This window comes from Nicotiana sylvestris, chromosome 6 (genome assembly GCF_000393655.2).
Source record: "Nicotiana sylvestris chromosome 6, ASM39365v2, whole genome shotgun sequence".
NCBI lineage: Eukaryota > Viridiplantae > Streptophyta > Magnoliopsida > Solanales > Solanaceae > Nicotiana > Nicotiana sylvestris.
The window spans coordinates 192,178,605-192,201,907 of record NC_091062.1 but is presented as its reverse complement, the minus strand read 5'-3'; the positions used below and the strand labels follow the sequence as shown (position 1 = coordinate 192,201,907).

Here is a 23,303-nt window from a genome sequence, read left to right as displayed (position 1 = left end):
GCCACCACTACTAGTGTCTACTTATAAGCAAAAGGGCAGCCCGATGGACTAAACTCGCGCTATGCGCGGGGTCCTCGAAAAGGCCGGACCGCAAGGATCTATTGTATGCAGTCGTACCCTGAGGATATTTTCAGGCCTTAAACCCGTGACCTTCTGATCACATGGAGACAACTTTACCGGTTACCGCTTATAAGCAATGGGAACATAATCATATTAGAGCTTACTCATTGAAATTGTTTCTAGATGTTTTTCCTAATCTCCATTGATGTACAATTATGTTCAACAATAAGGACACAAGATAAAGCTAGAACAAATACATGTCTATCAAAGACTCATTATTAACACAAAAAGCAAAAGAGAAATGTCCCCTTCAGATCAACAAGGCAGCTCTTCCTCCAACTCCTTTTTAGGATGAATAGGTAATTCAAGAGCACAATAAGTCATGTATCTGTAGAAACTTAAACAAAGGCAGAAGCTCAAAGCCAAAACACCAACTAGCAATTCTTCATTCAGCCAGTTAACAAGAACAAGCATTGCTAATCCCAGCAAAAAGTCAGAGAGTCCAATATCATACGCTGCGTGCATGAAGTGGGCAAAGATATAGACACATGTGGTGCAGCCTAGTAGTATAACGAAATAACCAACATTGTACTCCAAAAGGTGAGGCAAGGCTGCTGTAACTATCATAGGAATGACCTCGATCATAAATATCGCCTTAGCACCAATTAACCGGAAAGGCGACATCTCGCGATGCCAATACATAACAGAGTACCATGGAATCAGATACGCAGTAGTGCTAACAATATAGTAACTGATAACGGTGATATCACTGGCACCCTTCCCAAAAATTGGAAAGACAGCCCATATACACCATAAAGGAATAAAACCAAGAAAAAACCAAATCCAGTCTATCACCCACTACATCTGAAAGAAACACGAGAAAAACATATTGAGCATCTCAAAGAAAGTTACTAAAACACAAATTCTATGAACAAGCACAATTGGAAAGAGCAAATTTTCACAAAAAGTCACAACTTCAAAGTTTAAAAAGGAGAAACTCCCCATGTCTCGAAAAGAAATTGTGGCATTGATCAGCCAACCGAGCTAGAAAAGCACCGTAACTTCAAAAGACTTACCGGCTGGTTGACTACAAGTACATAAACCGGGTAACCTAATCATCTTCAAGATTGAAACCACGGCCCTCAAAAAGCGCCTGCACTTCTGATAGGAAACACTCACAATGCTGCAAAAGCGAGAGGCACGGGGAGGTTCAACGCAGGGGTGGGGAGAGGCGCACAGGGGAAGAACATCACCCATCTCGCTCGCTGCACATAGATACAGAGTCATATTCGTATTGACTAGTATTTTGCTGTCAATCTAGAAAGGGGATAAAAAAAGAGGAAAAGGAAATGTTGATCCATAACCTGATTCACCACTTCTGATAAAGTTAACAACTGCAAAAAATAAAATAAAAATGGAAACAAATGTTGAGTGATGGGATTGCACTATCACATAAATATACATTGTACGTAACTCATATTAGAAGACAGAAATATTCAAAAGGGGAAAAAGACACCAAATTTACTTTGAAAAATATTAGCAGAGGGAAAAAGGCACCTATTTTACCTTGAACACTAGTAAAATAAATTAATTAGCCGAAATTGAAGGTCTGACATGTAATGGGAATCAGATAGCAGTAGATGCTATCAAAGGACGAAAGTAAAAATTAATTAGCCATCCAGAAATATTATAGAAAGTTTCAACCAATGTTTGTTAAAGGCTGAGAATTTGACGCTCTGAAAATTCAATATATATACACACACGTTCACACAAAATTGCAAAACTGTGATTTAAAAAACACAAGTTGCTGCAAGGAAGAAAAAAAATCGATACTTCAGTTACTTGACGAAACGAGATACAAAGCAATTGGGAGAATTTTCGATGACAAAAGCGGAGATTTAGGGCTTAAAAAAATATCGATGACGAAGCGTACTGTCTAGTCTAGGGTAAAAGAGGGGGAAAAAAAGGAAGGGGTCGATTGCCTAATTAGAAAGAATTACATAGTATGCCACCCGACCCAATCTACAATTTGATTTTGAATTACACATTGTACAACATATATATAAAAGATGTACTCTAGCAATATGGTAAATTCCCTATTTAAGGGGAATGACAATCTAAAACGTATAGTTAGTCCCAAAATTTCCGTTTCTGACATATTATAGGTGAGATATTATTTGGCACATCGCGCATAATAAATGGCTTAATAATCGGAGATTTTGTTACTCCCACCATCTAAGTATCCATATTCCCCCACGGTCCGTACAATACCATATCTCCAGCCGCCACACAATAGTAAAACTAATCAAATCAATAATATGTACAAATAAATATTCAATAAATTCACCTAAGCAAATCCTTAACAAGCTGGGGCATATCATATAAATATTCAATATATGAGAAATATTGTATAGTTACATATCATTGTAATATAAGTATATGTTAAATAATATATTGTATACAATATTTATTAATAGTATATATCACATACATAGTAATAACATATCTATTTATAGTATATTAAAAGCATGAAGACCCTTAAAGAAATGTCGTTCGACTTTTTTACCCTTTTAAAATAGAGTTTTCATTAGACAAAATAGTAATTTTTTCATTTTCCTAAAACTTAGCACCTTAAAATCAATTAAATTTTTGCTTATTAAAGTTTTCCTTGTTTGAATTACTATATAAAAATCCTAATATTTAGGATACCAAAATCAATTAAAATTTACCTTATACAAATCAAACAATTTATTAACTAGACTATTTGATTGGCCATACCTACATTCTCCGAAATTACCTAGCTTTTTTCTTGCCTCTTTTGTGATTGGAATTCAGGTCTTCAATTAATTTCATCAATCCAATATAATGAAGTTATATTTCAGCTTTATGATTTTTGCCGCCTACTCTAAAGGTTAATAAGTGCTTTGCAGAATACATATTCCTGCCTCCATTTACATTTATGTGTCTTAATATAGTTTTCTTTTTAGTCTGTTTGAGAAAAAACTTTTTATATTTAGTAACTATTTAACTTCATCATTTCACATGGCATTTTTAAAACTAATAGATTTAAAGAATTTGATATATTATACACATTTTTATTTTAAAATCACAAGATTCAAAAGTCTTTTTTTACTTTTTTTTAATTTCGTATCCAATCAGACTATAACACATAAATTAAAACTGAAGGAGTATTAGAAGTGCATGTAGGTGGCATGGTGTGTTCATCTGCGGATACAAGATTGAATTTACTGCTAGAACAATAAAAAAGAGATTAATTATCCATCTATCTATCTATCTATCTATCTATCTATCTATCTATCTATCTATCTATCTATCTATCTATCTATCTATCTATACTATATTAAAAGCACAAAGACCCTTAGCGAAATATCGTTCGCCTTTTTTATCCTTTTAAATTAGAGTTCGCATTAGACAAAATAGTTATTTGATTATTCTTCTAGCTAATATTTAGGTGTTTGACTCTAATCAAATTTATTATTTTTAAATCTTTCATTATTTGAATTAAGTAAGAGTCCTTATATTTAGGACTTTAAGATAATTAAAAAATTTACCTAGATTAAATATCAAAAACTACTAAATTAAAATGGCAATACCTTAATTTAATGCATATTTCCATCAACTAGACGAAAAGGACTTTTTTTGGTAAAAAAATATTTATTACAGTACATTATTTGACTTTAAGAAATAGGAATTAGCTTTGAAGTTCGGAGTCCGGAACCCAATTATGGTTCTTTTGGACTCAAAATATATAAATAGGTAATAAAAAAGGGTGACATTTTTATATATAGTGCTATAATACTTGGCGCTATACATTAACGTTAACTGTGCCGTTAATGTATAGCACCAAGTATTGTGGCACTATACTGAAAAAGCTGACACGCCGAGGTATAGCGCCAAAATACCTGGCGCTATACTCCTTTTTAAAAATCGAACCGTCTTCTTCATCGTCGTTCTGGTTCTCTTCCTCAATATTTTACTCCTCTTTCTTCTTGGTCCCCCATACCCGCTGCCCACGATTTAAAAAAAATAAAATTGGGTCCCCCCGTCACATAAAAGTTGTAGAACGTAGGTCCCACATTCGAGTAGAGCTTCGTATTATTGTTGATTCACACTTCCGAAGTCAAAATTTCATCTATTTGCTTTCGGAAAATTCTAAATCGAGGTATTTCAGTTTATTTTAAGTTGAAACTTTTATAATAATGCATATTATTTGATTTGTATGTGTTCTATTTCGGTTTGTGTTTTTCTTTTGAAACTAGCATGTTAAATTTATCCGGATTTAATTTAGTATTTTATAAAAAAAAAATTGTCAAATAAATTTGTCTGTTAATATCCTGATTTATATATATGTGTTTTCATGTCGTTTTGCATTTTATTTGCAATTAAATTTATTTGTTGTTTATGTTTAGTTTAGATTATTTTTTAGCGTAGTAAAATCTAAACTTTTTTAGCGTAGTAAAACGTAGACCATTTTAGCGTAGTAAAATTTAGAGCCTTGTAGCGTAGTAATGTGTAGTATTTTAGCTTAGAATTCCTTTTGTTTAAGTATCTTATACTGGTAGTTGAAAATGCAAACTTTGTACAATTAAGTTAATAATTGTATCAACGCACATAATTAGTAATTTGTACAATTAAGTTATTAAAAAATATGAATTTAAATTATAAAAAAACACATAATTATTAATGATAGTTTGGTGCCACTGGGCCTCAAAATATCGAGCCCGGAACTCATAGGTATATATATATATATATATATAATTAGTAATTTGTACAATTAAGTTATTAAAAAAATATGAATTTAAATTATAAAAAAACACATAATTATTAATGATAGTTTGGTGCCACTGGGCCTCAAAATATCGAGCCCGGAATATATATATATATATATATATATATATATATATATATATATATATATATATAATTTGTACAATTAAGTTATTAAAAAATATGAATTTAAATTATAAAAAAACACATAATTATTAATGATAGTTTGGTGCCACTGGGCCTCAAAATATCGATATATATATATATATATATATATATATATATATATATATATATATATATATATATAATTTGTACAATTAAGTTATTAAAAAATATGAATTTACAGTTGACGAAATGGACGCGACTATACATCCTGGCCCTCGGACGTCGGATCTATTAGCCCTACAGCCCTAGCATAGATCCGAGTATATATGGGACGAATAGTTACTTACGCAGACTTTCTGGGCCAGGAGAGTGGATCTATTGTGGGTGTTTTTGAGTCCTCCCCGCGTTCTACATCCCCGCATGGTCCATTAACTGGAGGAGATGGGATTATATAGAATTATTAGGATTGGCCTGATACAGCTCGATTATGCTTTGATCACGGCCTTGATTGATCGGTGGCGACCGGAGACACACACTTTCCATCTGCCCATCGGCGAGGCCACCATCACACTCCAGGACGCTGAGATTTTATATGGCCTGTCCGCTGATGGCTTGCCAGTTTTACTGCCTGCGACCATGAGATATTATAATCTGCAATCTTATTGGGATATGTTGCACATGCTCACGGATTTCAGGCCGGAGGACCCAGATGTAGCGTTTGGGTCCAGTCGTATGTAGTTGGTCCCCATTAGAGACCACCTGGTGCAAATCCACCATTATTACCCCGATTATTATGGATAGCAGTGCGAACTTCAAAAATACCTCTTTCGTTATCATACTGCAAAAATGAATGCCAATGTGCTCGCCGTCTGTATTTCTCAAATCTCTTCATAGGCACTGGCATAAATTCAACACCCCTCTCCATCAATTCCGTTGCAGCTGCAGATCGTTCAACAAATCTCTCTGCCATCTACTTGAACGACATCCGCACCATGGCTATGACGGGCAATCCTCTTACCAACTTCAATAACCCGTTGAAGGACTCTGACACGTTTGTAGTAAGAATTCTCTATCGTCTGCCACCATCCGCATGCAACGTCCACTTTTTAAGGTCATGTCGTATTAACCAACGATAGGTTGCCTCGTCTTCTTGCCTGATAGAATCCATATGCCTCCGGAATTTATGTTGTTGGTGGTCTGTTGCTGCCATCCACATCAAATCATATAGATCCTTGTTGGGATGTGCCTTCTGGAAATTGGCCTTCAAGTGCCTCACACAGTAACGGTGGTATGCATAAGGTTTTTGCCATGCAGGCAAGTTCTCCACATAACTTAATATACCACCGTGCCGATCAGATATTAGACAAATACCTGATCGCTGTTTGATAATGTGCTCTTTCAGGTGGTTCAAAAATAACATCCATGTCTCTATGCTTTCATTGTCACAAACAGCAAAAGCTAGAGGAAATATTTGTCCATTAGCATCCACTGCCACGGCTATTAATAGCTTGATATCGTACTTTCCATATACACGAGTTCCGTCTATGGATATTACGGGCCGAAAATGCGAAAAACCATCAATTGCTGGCTTAAACACCCTGAACACGTAATTGAATATGTATTCTGGTGTTCCCGGACTCTGCTCAAGCTTCCATTCAACAACTGTCCCGGGGTTAAAGTGCTGCAGTGTGGCTATGTACTTTGGCAGAGATGCAAATGACTTATCCCAATTACCGTAGATAATTTCAAACGCTCGTTTGCGCCCGAGAAATGCCTTTCTTTTCGTAATGGTATGGCCATATTCCTGGTGGACTGATGTAATATACTCTTTGATTGTATACCTTATGGACGCTTCGAGGTGCGGAATAAGTACAAGAGAAATCAAGTCAATATCCAAGTTGAAATGATTCCCGTTGAATGTGTCCATTTCGCATGTGTGGGAGGGAATGTATTTACCCACTTTCCACATACTTGTCTTCTTCTTGGTCGCACGCAACATCCAATTACACGGCCAAAACCACCTGCGACAAACAGCCTTGTATACCATCGGACTTGACTCCCATACCTGCATCTCACGACACTCTTTTACGTTGTGCATTTTACAAGCCCTGCTTAAGCGCGCTTTATTAGGAAAAAACATCCCTTTTGCAAGCACCGTTGGTCTAGACCCATCCCATATTGTTGTTCGGATTTCATCAAAATCCCTTGTGAGAGCTTCCACATCCGGCACGGTTGGCAAGTTATCAATGTAAGTAATCTCCCTTGAATGAAACGACACTTCGGACTCGTACACTCTTCGTCTAGGGGGGTCTCTCTTCAAATCAGGTCCTTCCTCCTCATCCTGCCCATCACCATCCTCACGAGGAAAGGGTGTCTCGTCTTCGGATTCATCAGCATTGTTATCGTAATCACTATTCTGTTCCTCACTATGTGCATCTGCCAGACCCGATGTAATACGTCGTTTTCGGTCAATTGAGTGAGTACGGGTGGTTCAACTTGCTCGTTTTCACTGCACAACCAACAAAAATATAAGCTACTAAATTAATAAATGCTTTCCATATGGCTATATCACTTCACTTACAAGTCGTAATGTGATGAAATTCCATGATGGACGTTTTCAATTAGGTGATGACTATCGGATGGACCACTTGTAAAATTCATATCCGGCCGGTGCCCCATATTAAATATATGAGCGTTAATACAAATTCAATACGCCAAAAATATACATAATTAACACAAATGAAAATTGAAGTTTACCACTCGTTTTGTAAATTATGGAAAACAGGGTATAAATTATTTTCTCGCTGCTCATTCGCCGGCGGTGATAAGTTTAAATCAAGGAAAACTCTTTCATCCGGAACCTGTCCGGCAAAAACTACTCCAGAATAACCACCCAATGACTGGGGGTTATCTCTACTACGCACAACCTCGTCTTTTGGAACGTCTTCGATCTTCACGTACATCTCTAACATTGTGATTACAAGAAATTCCCGGCATTCGTCCGGAGTCCTCAGAAAATCACTCAAAGTTTCATCATTGTCGATGTTAAACTCCGAGTAAAAAGCAACCCCTTGCGGAGTGACGGAATATGGATATCTTCCGGTTACTTTAAGTATCACTAAACCTTTCCTCACACTCATTTTTTTGCATAACAACAATATCAATTTATCGTACTCCATTGTAAGTGGCAATTTAACATGACATTGAGCAGGTAAACTGTAGCCCACGGAGTTATTCTCCATCACAACCTCACCCCCACCCCCAATATAATGAAACTCTTATTCTACGTTCTTCAGACATAATGAAAAAATGCTGGAGAATTTAACAACAATAAACGTTTCAACAAGAGTTAAATTTTTTTTTGAATGAATTTCTATACAATCCTAACCTCTTTATATAGGGAATGGCTAGCCGGGATTTTTTTTTTTATATATATAGCGCTTAAAAAGTTGGCACTACACGCTTTTGTACTATTGAAGTCAAGAATTATTGGCGGGGCCAGGAAAAAGGAGTATAGCGCCAAAACACCAAGCGCTATATATAAAACTTTATGTATAGCGCCAGGTATTTTGGCGTTATACCTGGGCGTGTCAGCTTTTATGGTATAGTGCCACAATACTTGACGCTATACAATAACGACACAGTTAATGTTAATGTATAGCGCCAAGTATTGTGGCACTATATATAAAAATGTCACTTTTTTTTATCACCTATTTATGTATTTTGAGTCCAAAAGAATCACAATTGGGTTCCGAACTCTTGAAGTTCGTCTCCTAGCTAATAGGATCCATCAAAAACCTATAGCTAAATTCTACTCAGCAATGGATATTTGTCTTTTAGCTACATAATAATTTATTTGTCATTTTTTTCTTTAGTTGTCCCATCTAGAAAACATATTACCTAGACAATTATTTTCATCCAAAGTTAAAATGAAATAAGGATAAATAATAGATTTTTAAGCTATCAAAAATATTTTTGCTAACTATATAAATATGATTAATAGTCATTTTTAAGAGCTTATATTTTAAAATTTTATTTTATAACTCATATATATTATTTAATAAAATTTATATAATTTATAAAGTTTACACCCATTGATGCAGGGTACACGCGCAAAGCGCGTACCCTAAGATTAGTACTATTTATTATCTTGACCTTATTTATTAGTAGTATACATCAGATACATAATACTTTAAATGCTTTTCCCGATAGTGAACATCATTTTTTTCTTCCTTTCTGAATTCTCCCAGTAAAATCATCCTCGACTTCGTCTTCTCTAATTTTTCCTTTGACTTTAGCCTTCACATATAGAAAAAGCATTGTAGTTTACTAAACTGAAAAATATGAACAATTAAGATTCAACATCTAAACTGATAATATATTATATATTCTGAAGTATATTTAATATAATATTTAACTCCATATGATGGTTAATGCCTCTAAAAGCTTAGCATATATATATGCTGGGAGTATACCAAATATTGTAGGCATTACTATGAAATTCCATTGAGGAACCTTTAACAGCATCTACTCTGCGGCTACTAACTATTAAAAAGAATCCTTTTCTTTATCGAACTAAAACATAAATCATCATTATCGTTAACCACTATAAATTTTCCCTTGCAAATCTTCTTCACATATCCTTTACCACCATTGACCATGATTTTCTGAGCATGCATTTTCTATGCATTTTGATCTACACTGAATAATGATACGAAGAAAAGAGAGATAGACACTTCTGATATACTGGAATATCTTTTATTGGAGAAAACGGGAGAAAATTGATAGTGATAGATACATTAGGTGAGAGAGAATAAAAAAAAATAACTTTTAAGTGAGAGAGAATCTGAAGAGAGAGATTTTAAGATATGAAAAGTTGTACATAATTTAATTAAAAAGGTAAGATTTTAAGATAAATTGTATGAAAAGTTATTTTGTAAAAGCAGTTGTAAGGAATATAAATAAGTTTTTAAAGGGTTTATATTCTATGTAAATTCCTCTATTAATTCCTTACAAGAGGGAAGGCCCGTATACAGGCCCAACATTACGATATTATTAAAATTATTGTTTGTTGGTGTTTAGTTAATCTTTCTATAAATAAATAATCGTTATTATATCCAGTTAGTCATGAATGCAGAATGATATTGGGGATCATAGTTTACAATTAATTTGTTTTAATAATTTACATAAAATTAAATTATAAATTATAACTTATTAAGTTGCTCCAATGAACATAAAAAAGATTTCGTGCTATAATATTCATTTTAACCTCCAGTCGATGACAAACACAAACATCTAATTGAGAATTCAATATTAATGGTATTAGGAAAAATACATAAGTTACACCCTAAATTATGCATCAAATCCCTATTACACATTTTCTGAGCACGAAAATTATCTTACACACTCAACATTTTCAACGTTTGTCTATTACATACCTCTTTTTTTTTACCAGTTTAAAAAAAATATGTGGAATGTCATGCATCAATAAGACAACGACACGTGTCATTATTATTTTTTTAAGAGAAAATATTTAAAATTAGTCTTATACCCCCAATTTAAAAAAAAATCCTCTAACATCTCCATCTTCTTTTGCCTTCCGCCACAGTTGACACCATCGGAAAAAGCTATTGTCATTGCTTCTTAACCTTCACGCAAATTCAATTTCTATACCAAACCCAAGGCTGAGAATGAAAGAGATGAAACTAAAATTGCAATTCCTCTTTTCTCCGTTTTTCTCCTCCATTTTCAGGTCCCATACCGCAATAAAACAAAGCAAATCAAAGTCAGTTTTTCGTTTTCATGAATTAAACAACTTTAGTGTGAATAAAATCTCAAATCTTCCCTTATATGACAAAAACTGAGTTGGTGATTTTATTATTTCAGTCAATTCTTATGAAATACAAGGGATTATTCATGTAAAGATTAGATGTTTAGGTGGGTTTTAATGATAGAAAATGAAGCTCGATAAGTTTAGAAGGCAATTTTAAGAAAAATTTACAGTACCTTCGTTAAATTCTTCATCATGAGTTTGGTGGATTTTGTAAAAGGCAGAGAAAGAACGAGAGAGGAAGGGAGTTTGGGGAGACCGGAGAGGAGGGGGTGTGCCTGGTAGTTTGGGGAAGATCGAGATAAAAGGGATGCTTAGAAGCTTTTTTAATTTGATAAAAATGGATATAAGGAAAATATTACTATTATTTTGACACGTGGCACTAAAAATATGGATTACGAAAAAATATTTACAAGTTTTACGCGCTCAATTTTTCTTGTTAAGCACGCGCGAACCACATAGCAAAATAGGTGTATATTATACACACTTTAGAAAGGTTGAGTGTGTCAGATAATTTTTGTGGTCAGAAAGTGTGTAAGAGATTTGGTCCATAGTTCAAGGGATAACCTATGTATTTAGCCATGATGTTATTTCCCCACTATATTCGAATATTTTACAAGAGAATATGTGACGACCCAAAGGGGTCATCACCGGTTTTAATTACATTCTGTGTCTTCGAGGCCCTGAAAACCTCATTTAGAGTTGCCTCGAATTGTGTACGCAGTCCGGGCACATACCCGGAAAGCTTAAATGTGAAATCTTGTGAAAATTTGCTAAGTTTTGTTAGTAAAATGAATAAATTTGACTTCGGTCAATATTTTGGGTAAACGGACCCGAACCCGTGATTTGACGGTCTCGGAGGGTCCGTTGGAAAATATGGGACTTGGGCGTATGCCCGAAATTGGATTTCCGAGGTCCCAAGCCCGAGAAATAAATTTTTGAGTGAAATTGTTTTCTTGAAATAATTAAGGAAATTGGAAATGAAATTTGATTAGAAGACTATGGTATCGGGCCTGTATTTTGGTTCCGGTGCCCGGTACAAGTCTTATATATGTTTTGAATCACTCATGTAAAGTTTGGTTAAAAACGGATGTCGTTTGACGTGATCCGGACCCTAATTGGGAAATTGATGTTTAAAAGAAATTTTGGAGAAATTTCATTGATCTTGAGGCTCAATTCGATGTTCATGATGTTATATTGGTGATTTGATCACACGAATATGTTTGTAGAGTGTTTTTGAGGTAGTGTGCATATTTGGTTTAGAGTTTCGAGGGCTCGGGTGAGTTTCCAGTAGGTTCCGGGATGCCTTAGGCTTAAAAAGATTAGATGTTGCAGGTTCAGGAATTGTGACAGGTCTCTGAACCCTCTTGCACGGCCCGCGAGGAAACTCGTGCCGCTGTGGAGGGGCCAGCGCGAGCGCGAGTGCGGTCGCCTTTGCGAGGTCCGCGGTGGGTGCTTCGCGGCCGCTGTCGGCTTTGCGTGGTCCGCGCGAGGCATAGATCCGCCGGCCTTCAAGAAGCCTGTGCGGCCACGGTCCTTCTTGCGCGGTCCGTGGTGGGAACTTTATAGGGGTATAAATATACGTGAATTTCAGTTATTTTACACTTTTCAAAACCCCAAAACATAAGAGGCGATTTTCCAAACAACTTTTCTTCTCTAAAACAATTGGTAAGTGATTTCTAACTCATTTTCTTCACTTCTTAACATCTTTTAACATGATTTCAACTTCAAATCAAAGATTTTCATGGGAAAATTGGGTGTTTTGGGTAGAACCTAGTTTTTTTCTAAAATTGGGGAATTGGACCTTAATTTGAGGTCTGATTTCAAAACAAACCATATATTTGGATTCGTGGGGGAATGGGCAATCGGGTTTTGGTCCGAACCTCGAGTTTCGACCACGTGGGCCCGGAGGCATTTTCGACCTTTTTGGGTAAAACCTTGTAAAACTTATTTTCATGCATTGGGGTTGACTCATTTAGCATTTATTGATGTAATTAAGCAACTTGCGACTAGATTCGAGCGGTTTGGTGGTGGAATCCAGAGGTAAAGCTGTACTTGGACTTGAGTGGTGTTCAAGGCATTGAGGTAAGTGTTTGGTCTAACCCTAGCTTGAGGGATTAGCAGTTGAGTCATATTTTCTACTTGCTTCGTGTTGAGTACGACGTATAAGCATGGTGACGAGTATCTATACATTGGTGTCAAGCATGACCGTGAGTCTTAAATTGAAAGTTGTTGTGTTCTTGAATGACACTTTGCATGCTTTAATTAATGAACTCCTACGATCGAGCATTTCCATTAATTGAACTGAGTACCAGCTAAGTGAGATTGGTTATAGCTGATTCTCCCTTGCCGGGATGACTATTTCGATATTGTTGTTCCCTTGCCGGGAAAATTATTATATTGCTTTTGTTCCCTTTCCGGGAAGTTATTATATTACTTATGTTCCCTTGTCGGGATTTCTTGTGATTTTGTGATGAACTGTAAAAGGGAGCGGGTGGTACGCCTACCACAAGATAATAAAATGGGAGCGGGTCGTACGCCTACCACAAGATAATAAAATGGGAGCGGGTGGTATACCTACCACAAGATAATGAAATGAGAGCGGGTGGTACGCTTACCACAAGATATTATGAAATGGGAGTAGGTGGTACGCCTACCACAAGATATTACGAAATCGGAGCGGGTGGTATGCCTACCACAAGATATTTTGAGATGGGAGCGGGTGGTACGCCTACCACAAGATATGATGAGATGGGAGCGGGTGGTACGCATACCACAAGATATGAGAAATGGGACCGGGTTGCGCGCCTGCAACAAGATGGAAACTGAAAGTGAAAGCTGTCTTTACTTCCCTTTATCTGTGTTAAAAGTTATATTATTAGCTTCTATAACGACTCGATCGGCCATTTTGAACTTTTTCACTTTGATCGTCAGTTCCCGGGCATGACTTACCCGTGTAACGTATTATGACTGATGTAGATCATTGATTTTGGTTTTCAGGAAAAATCGGAATGAATTGAAGGAACAGTCTCAGTTGAAAGCTTTGAATTTGAAAGGTTTGACTAAAAGTTGACTTATTTGTATATGAGCTCGGATCAGAAATTTTATGATTTGGATAGCTTCGTTGGGTGATTTATGACTTAGAAGTGCGATTGGAATGCATTTTGGAAGTCCGTGGAAGGATTGGGCTTGAATTGACAAAGTTAATATTTTGGCGAATTCCGGTTGATAGGTGAGATTTTGATCCGAGGATCGGAATGGAATTCCAAGAGTTGTTGTAGCTTCGTTATGTCATTTGTGATGTGTGTGCAAAATTTCAGGTTATTTGGACGTCGTTTGGTCGACTTTTTGATCGAATTCGGATTTCGAAAGTTTTGGAATTCTTAGGCTTGAATCCGAGGGTGATTTGATATTTTGATGTTGTTTTGAGCTTTTCAAAGGTTGGAACAAGTTTGAATTATGTTATGGGATGTGTTGGCATGTTTGTTCGGGGTCCCATGAGGCTCGGATATATTTTGGAGGAGTTTTTGGAAGATTTTGGCATTTTGATTATAAGCATGTAATGATCCATAGGTCCATTTTTAGTTCTAAAGATCGAAATTTGATTTTGAGACTTCCAGAATTTTGATAATGAATTATAGGAGTGATCTGGAAAGTTTGGTCTAATTTCATCAAGTCGCGATTGGGTTTTTGACGCGAATCATGAGTTAATTGTTTAACGAGCGAAATGGATATCGCACTGAGCAAACGAGCTCCGAATTGAGTTTCGATTGAAGGACTATGTTCATATCATTATTTGTGACTCATAGGAACAAGAATCATCGAATTCTGAGTTTGTATGGTGGAGTTAGAGCCTTTTTAGTGAAATTAAATATGGCTGGTGCAGCAGGATCTGGTGCGCACAGTTAGCGACCAAATTTGTCACTTTTAGCGACGGGAATGGCTCTTTTAGCGACCAGAATAGGTTTATTAAAGCTGTTGCGTTTTTCTGCTAATTTTGCCCTTTTTTTGTGAAATAACACGGCTTGGGGCGATTTTTGAGCAAGAAATCATGGGAAATCTTGAGGGAAGTCACTTGTGATCATTTCTACTCCATAATATTGAATTATCATCGAATAATCCGACTAGATTACATGTTTTTGAGGTGTAAATTAGGGATTTGGACCTAGGGATTTGAAAATAAGATTTGAAGATTTGGAGGCCGAATTGTTATCGGAATTTAGTAATTTTGGTATGGTTGGACTCGTGGTTGAATGGGTTGTCGAATTTTGTGAGTTTCGTTGAATTTCGAAGCGTGGGCCCGGGGGCTGGGTTTGAGCAATTTCGGGATTTTGATGTAAAATTGGATATTTTCGAGTGGGCTTCGCTCCCTTAGCATATTTTAATGATTATGTACTGATTTTGGCTAGATTTGGAGCATCCGGAGGTCGATTCGTGCGGGCGAGGCATCGTGGGCTAGATTTTGGACCGGATCGAGGTGAGTAATAATTGTAAATGATGTCCTGAGGGTTTGAAACCCCGGATTGCACATCGTAGTGCTATATTGAGGTGAGACACGCACTGGATAACGAGCGTGGGGTCTTTTACTACTAGGGATTGTGACTTGGTCCGTCCCGATCAATGATTTTACCGCGTATTTGACTGAAATTTGTTTGTTATCATCATGATTTGGGCTGATTGCCATATTTGGGCTTCTTGCCAACTATTTGAACCTTTCGGAAAGTTTTATCACTATTTCCTCACTATTTTGACTTATATTTAAACTCAGTCATGTTGATAATTATTGTTTTACAAACTCAGCCGCTTTTATGCAGATTTGAAAACTCAAAATGATATTTCTAAATGATATTTTGGGCTGAGAACTACTATTTTTTACAAATGCCCGAGGGGCTTATGATGATTTCCGGACTGAGTGAAGCCGAGGGCCATATGTGAGGATATGCTGAGTGATATAAGGCCGAGGGCCTAAGATACTATATATGCCACGCGATGGCTTGAGTGATGTGAGGCCGAGGGCCTGAGATACTTTATATGCCACGCGGTGGCTTGAGTGATGTGAGGATATGCTGAGTGATGATGCCACGAGGTGGCTTGATATAGCGCTTGGGCCATAAGAGGCCCCTCCGGAGTCTGCACACCTACAGTGAGCGCGAGTACCCATTGTTCTGAGTGATTGATACTATGCACGAGGGGCTGATATGAGTGATTGTGAGGTAGTCTGAGGGGCTGTTACTGTTCTGATATTGAGCCCGAGGGGCTGTTACTGTTCTGATATTGAGCCCGAGGGGCTGGCACTGTTCTGATATTGAGCCTGCGGGGCTGGTTCTGTTGATATTATGCCCGATGGGCAATTTGTTGTACATGTTTTAGCCCGAGGGGCTGTTTACATTTCTATCATTTTGTTACTCACTTGTAAACTACTTGCATTACTTGTTGGAAAAAGGGGTTTTCACTTGATTTCTCACTGCTTTACTGTTTAAAGTGATTTTACTGCTTCAGTATGGAATGCCTTGTGTTTTTACGTGATTTCTTGCCTTCAGTCTTTATTTATTATTATTACTCACTGAGTCGGAGTACTCACATTACTCCCTGCACCTTGTGTGCAGATTCAGGTATGTTTTGGCTGATCGGAGGCAGAGTCATCAGAGTTTAGCAAGGTAGCTGTTGGCGTTCGCAGCACTACTTTTCTCTCTCCTCATTTCATTAGTCTGTATTTGTACACTCCAGGCTTTCAGTTGTATTTATACCATAGTAGATGCTCGTGACTTGTGACACCCCGGTTAGGGCTGTGTCGGGCTGGATTTCCGCATTTCTTATTCATACTTTCTGGTATTTGGTACTATTAAACCATGTTTATACTATATTTGTGTTAAATTACTGTTTTAAAGGACGAGTTGGGTTAGACTGGCTGGACTTGTCTTCACGAGAGGCGCCATCACGACTAGGTCGGGATTTGGGTCATGACAACTTCCTTATTAATTCTTGTTATTGTCACGACCCAATTCCCTAACCTGGTCGTGATGGCGCCTCTCATGAAGACACGGCCAACCATTCAACCCAATTCATCCTTTTAAGACAATTAATTAACACAATTATAGTATAAACATGGTTTAATAATATCCAATAGCGGAAAGTATAGATAAAATACGGAAACCCAACCCAACTCAGCCCTAACCGGGGTGTCACAAGTCACGAGCATTTATAAGAATGAAATTTCCACATTACGATCTGGAAATACACTGAACAAGAATAATGAATAACATAGAGAAATAGTGGTGCTGCGAACGCTGGCAGTCACCTCGCTAAAACCTCTACAACGCTGCCTTCACGCAGCCAATACCAGCTACCGGGTGAATAAATATCTCCAACTGCACGCGAGGTGCAAGGAGTAAAGTGGGTACTCCAACTCAGTGAGTAATAAATATAAATAATGACTGAAGGTAAGAAAACACGTTAAGGTACACAACATTCTATACAGAAGCAGTAAAATCATTTAAAATAACAATTCAGTGAAATATCATGTGAAATTTCTTTTAAACCAGTAAAACAGGTAATTTAGCAGTAAAATGACAAGTAGAAATCTGTCCCTCGGGCTCAACATCAAAACAACAAGTAGAAATCTACTCTACCCGGGGTTTCAAACCCTCAGGACATCATTTACATCAATTACTCACCTCGAACTAGCCCGGAAAGCTACTCTGCAACACGCTTTCCCTCTCGAATTCGTCCGAAGCTTCCAATCTAGTCATAATAATTCAATATACTTAATGCAAGTCGTAGGAATTAATCCCATATGAATTTACACATTTTCATACAAGGTACACATACCGTATGCTCGTCATAACAAGGGGATTCTTCAAGAGTTAAAGTTAGCCATGCATACCTCAAATTCGCCCCTTAATAATACTACCATGATCCAATACACTTAAGCAACTTCAATCTACAATACAATATTAAATGAGACCAATATTAGTAACGAATTCCATAACTTATGCCATATAGGCATATTATCAAACACCTTGTAGGCATAGATATTTACATCTCATAACTATAGTATTGGTTCATCCAATCATCATCATTAACCAACAATTCATTCCACCATCTTTCCCAACCAATTTATAACTTCCAACAACATATGTATGACCATCCATTCACACCCAACCAACAAATCCTATCAAATAATCACCATTAAATCCCTACCATGGTCATGTATTTAAATTGTGAATTTATATCTTCCAATAACCATACCATAAGTTGTAATACTTGATTCATACTCATAATTCCATAATAACTCCATATATGTAAGTCTAAGGTGTAGGATTACCTCTTGTAGACCAAATCTTGAAAGACAACTTTTGGGGTGTTCTTGAGATTTTGAAGAAATCCTATGAAACCCAATCAAAATCATGTTGTAACTAGTGATTGAGAAGTGAAATCACCATGAAAACACACTTAAAAACTCACCTTAGGTGTGCAATTGGATGCCTTGGTCGAATTGGGGGTGTAGAGGAAGCCCTAAGCTTGAGAAATGACTCAAATTCTCTTATTTCCGGTCTTTAGGATATTTAAAACCTTCCAGGCACGTGCGCACGGGAGGCAAATACTCAGCATAATGCGCGACTTATCGCTAATGTTCGCGCTAGAGACGCCTGCCCAGTAAAATGGTTATAACTTTCTGTATACACCTCCAAATGACGAACGGTTTGTTGCGTTGTAAACCAGACTCAAAGGGATTTAATGTGATAGGATATGCATCACACAAACCCTTATAGAACTGGAGATATGATCGTTCAAAGTGAGGTCTTGTGCATACTCATTTGCAACTTTCATCTATAATGAAAATTTTCAACTTGGCTTGGACTTAAGCCTCTCCTTAGACCCCAAATCACCTGTAATATGCCTCGTACACTTATTATCATATCCAATTGATATCCATTATATTAATAGTCCTCGTTCGCAGACAAAGTAATATAATTAGCGCCCGTCAACTTTCTTAATAGCGCTTAAGTACTTCAAAAATTTTCGGGGTGTTACATTCTCCCCCACTTAGGATCATTCGTCCTCGAATGAGAATTAGAGTCCACTCCCAAATTTTTACTAAGTCCCAAATTTCTCAAAATTTCCGGTAGAGTCTCCTTTGTAATTGGGCCTATCCACCTGTCAGAGAATCACCAATACCATCCTAACAACACATCCATAACTCGACAAAGCATCACAATGTATGTCAAAAACATTAATCTCAATATTACATGCATTATATTATCAAAATTGATACATGGACATGAGTTGCACCTATTTGAATCGTAACACATATAAAATACCTTTCGATCCACCATTATTGGGCTATTCAACCAAGTAAGAACATTTTCTTTCCTTAACATTTTCGACCTCCAAGGTGGGCTCCTCGACTAATAGATTTCGTCATAATACATTTACAGAAGCGATCTCAACTCCCAGAATTATCTAACTAGTATGACAAATAGATTTCCCTCATAAGCCAATTACCCTTTAACTTTACCTTTAGTAGTTTCCCGCTAGAATGATACACAAAGGATTTTCAACTACCTTCTTAGACATAGATACATGAAAACACAAAATACATGGAGAAAAATAATAGGGAGACATCATGCTCATAGTTTGGCATATTCCCTTCGGGATTTCATAAGGCCCGATGTAACTATACATACTTTACCCGTATTAGAAATTCACATAACATCCTTATGGAGAAAATATTGAGAATAACCCGTTCACTTTCTTTAACTTTAAATCTCCACGCCCAAACATCTGAACTAAACCTTTGCCGACCTTCAACAATTACTCTAAGATGTTCTGGTACAAAAATGATGATAAACTTTCATGTCCCATATATTTGATCACTGGGTAATGCTTCTCCTTTGATATGTTTGAACCTTCAAATCCCTAATTCACCTATCACACATGCATACCCGAGGGTAGTCCCATGTCATTCTATACCATATAGGCCTGACGACACCACATAACTAAAAAATACTAATTTGGCCTTAGCCCATAAACCTTGAAATCAAACTTCCAACATCTAGAAATTTCCTTTCAAGACCTGAATTTTACGTCAACACACTGTATGAATTAGAGTAAGTTATATTAAGCTTTGACCATAATCCCAAATATAATTACACAATATACTACGCAACTCGCATACTCGCAACACCATTTCCAATCACAATAACTGCTCAAAACCAACCAATACTAGTATAAAACTCCATTTTCCATAAGTCTCGTTCCAAAATCTTCGTACACTCCTGATTCCCAAATCTACCATAATCACATCCCATAGAACTCATTCTATGTTCAATGACCTTATATCACCAAACACAACTATTCCCGCTATTCCGATGTGATCCTGCCTTTTCGGCTTAGAACATTATTTAGCTTCAACTCATCAAATTCTGTGAGAAGACCATCTATATGTGCATGCGCCAATATTCTCAGATTGCCCTGATCTAGAAATATCATAGCATGAATAGGAAGAAAACCATTAATCTATAATTGAACGGGGAATTGCAATTTCCACATAACTCACGTGCTAACAATAGCACCCGCACGAACAACTCATGTGCCAATCACATCAATACATATATATGCACGGACAACTCATGTGCCAACAATAAAATACGCATGGACAACTCATGTGCCAATAATATAATCTGTCTGGTATAGTCTCAGACCTCCAGTTCAAACATTTTATATGGGAGCATTCAAACAGGTATACATTTTCATGCTGAGTAAGATAAGACTTTCATGTTCCTGGACTGATATAAGTGACATGCTAAAGTGTAAACATGTACCAAGTATGTTATCATAGCTCAAATCGATTTTTTTTATCACTGAGGCATTTATCAAGTTCGCAGGGATTTTAACCCCTACGTAGACTCAAACATACCCAAAATAGCTCACACAATGTTACAGATGAGAAACATTGTAGCGTAAAGCTTAATAGTAAATTCTAAGCTTATTATAGCCCAAACATTTTCATGATCATGGATAGTTGCCCCGGTGCTCGCACATGGGTTCGAACCTCACATATATGCACACTCACAACACATAGTTATCACAATCAATTAGTGCAACTAGTACCTCCACTGAGTTCAAATAAAATTCTCACATCAAACATGCCGCGAATCCCGGTTATTATACTTCTAGTAACTCCCAGTCTCCAAATTCATAGATCACATAAATGACCGTATTTGATCACCATTCCAACGCTCGAATGACTAAAACATTCCTCATGCACGATCATCCAACTAGGAATACTTCCATAATTCTTCTGTACCCCATAATAATAATTTGAATATCAGCAGTCTATCAACCAGGTGAGTACCGCAATACTAACGAGCATCCGTAAGTAAAAACACAATACACTTTCTGAGATGCACATCATTCTCAAGGATTACCTGGCAGTTGATAACATTCACCTAAATATCTGAAATGGGCCATGATGTCCAAAATTTGTGATACTCCATTCAAGAATGAACTGCCACCCTTTACATAAAACTCTTAATCTCACACAATACACCATGTCTACCACGCCATCATATGACAAGCACAAGAATCTCATTATCAATTCCGAGTTACCAGCAAATTACCTACCGGTTAGTTAGAAACCTTCCAATGGCTCCCACGCCAGGGCAAGTCATAATACACAACATGTGCCTCACATCGGTAGAAAATATCCGGCTCAAACCATGGTAGAAACCATTAAGAACACCTTAAAATTTATTTGCACATAATCAAAATATCAAATATGGATTCCTCTAACTCGACCAAGCCACGTAGGCTGCTAAACCCATGAATGTTGTCACCCAAAACCTATGTAGAGAATCATCTCATAATAAGTAAACCAAGAACTGATCATATCCATTATCGTTTGGATCCTGCTTACTACCAAGCTATATCACTTTGTTTTCTCTCCGATTTACCCTCAGGTTGACACTCTTACTTGACATACACCAGTAATGTTACCCAAAGCTCACTACAAGATATCCCAGCATAAAATCACATGACCATAAGGCCCATAAGCCATGATATTCTTCTTAACCACCCCTTAAGTATCACAACCCAAAATGCCCACTCTAAAAGTAACTTATGAATTTAAAAATCATTCTTTTACCTCCCTTGTACTGGAATACAAAATCCATAGTCATATAGAAGTACCGCAAGTTTTGATATTATCTCAATGTAAACAATTGATTATAGCGGTATACAAATCCGAACAATTTTCAATTGCCACATATACATTTTTGAATCCATTAGAACTCTCTCAAGAGTCATCTACTCCGCTCAATTTAAATTGTACCGCCCAAATGGACAAAAGACACCTGCCACATTAACACAAAACACCTAAAGAAGTAACCATGTCTTAACATTATCAATCAAGTTCATACTTCATGTGCATTACATTCTTCAAAATAACCACTTAATCATTCCATAATTTTCATATCTTCATAAAGTATAACATACCTCGTATCCAAAAATTTCTTACTCGGGTCATCTTCGACCCCAATCTTCTCGAATCACAATCAATTCACAAGTATGCCTCAAACTGAAACCAACATAACGCATAACCATGTAATTAATTCATCAATAGCAGACTCCCCCACTTGGCTCTAAGCCTTAAATCAAAACATTTGATAACTTACAATGCCCATACTCTATTACTGCCATAATACTATAATGAGATTCAGTCAAATTCTTCCCAATTTATGCAACACAGTTTATATGGTATCTCAATTCGTCTACTAAGCTCACCTTCATTCTCGTGACGGTTAGGTGAACTCTTTTAACTAATTCAAATTCAAATCTTAATGCATCTACCGTACTGGTAGTAAATAAAATTCTCCACACAATATTATAATGATCGCACATACATAGTTTACCCTGCAGGTGATAACCCACATGCTTATCTTCAAATTGACGTCTCTCTATAACCTTTCACAGCCACAACTACTACGCCATCACTTAATCTTTCTGAGTTTGACTCATCAACAAGACATGAATTATTATTATTATTATTATTTTTTAACCTCTCGAGAAATTCTTCTCTTCACGTTCAAACCTTCCAAACGCATTCCCGAGTCACATCATAATCATCATTTATTCATCCTACCACTTGTCGAGGCACAAATTTTAACTCATAAGAACACTACCGGACACATACGTCCAAATGTACAAATTCACACCTCTGAAGCTACCGAGCCTAAGCTGCAGTCGAAACCCAGCCTCATGTCTTCTAGACTGGCCCATTACCGAAACACCGAATACACATCTCGAATATTGTTCGTAGAATCACAAGTCGGCAATGCACAGCTGATACCGAGCGCTCATGTGCGCATACGAATACGTGGAAGGAATTTTCAAGAGTTACATTTCAAGTTGAATCAATGACGCACGATAAGAATTCAAGAGTGTGAAAATTTTTGTAAAGGTTCTGCAGCCTCTCGAAGATTAGTACAGATGTCTCCGTACCGATCCGCAAGACTCT

General features: G+C 36.8%; 1 long non-coding RNA gene across 1 annotated transcript; it reads right to left on the bottom strand.

The window, feature by feature from the left end:
- Nucleotides 1–224: 224 nt before the first annotated feature.
- Nucleotides 225–2,071, bottom strand: LOC104223141 (uncharacterized). Its single transcript, XR_011400565.1, has 2 exons — nt 1,137–2,071; nt 225–924 (listed from the first exon to the last, which is right to left on the bottom strand). It is a non-coding gene; the product is annotated as an uncharacterized lncRNA (long non-coding RNA).
- Between the last annotated feature and the right edge of the window lie 21,232 nt (nt 2,072–23,303).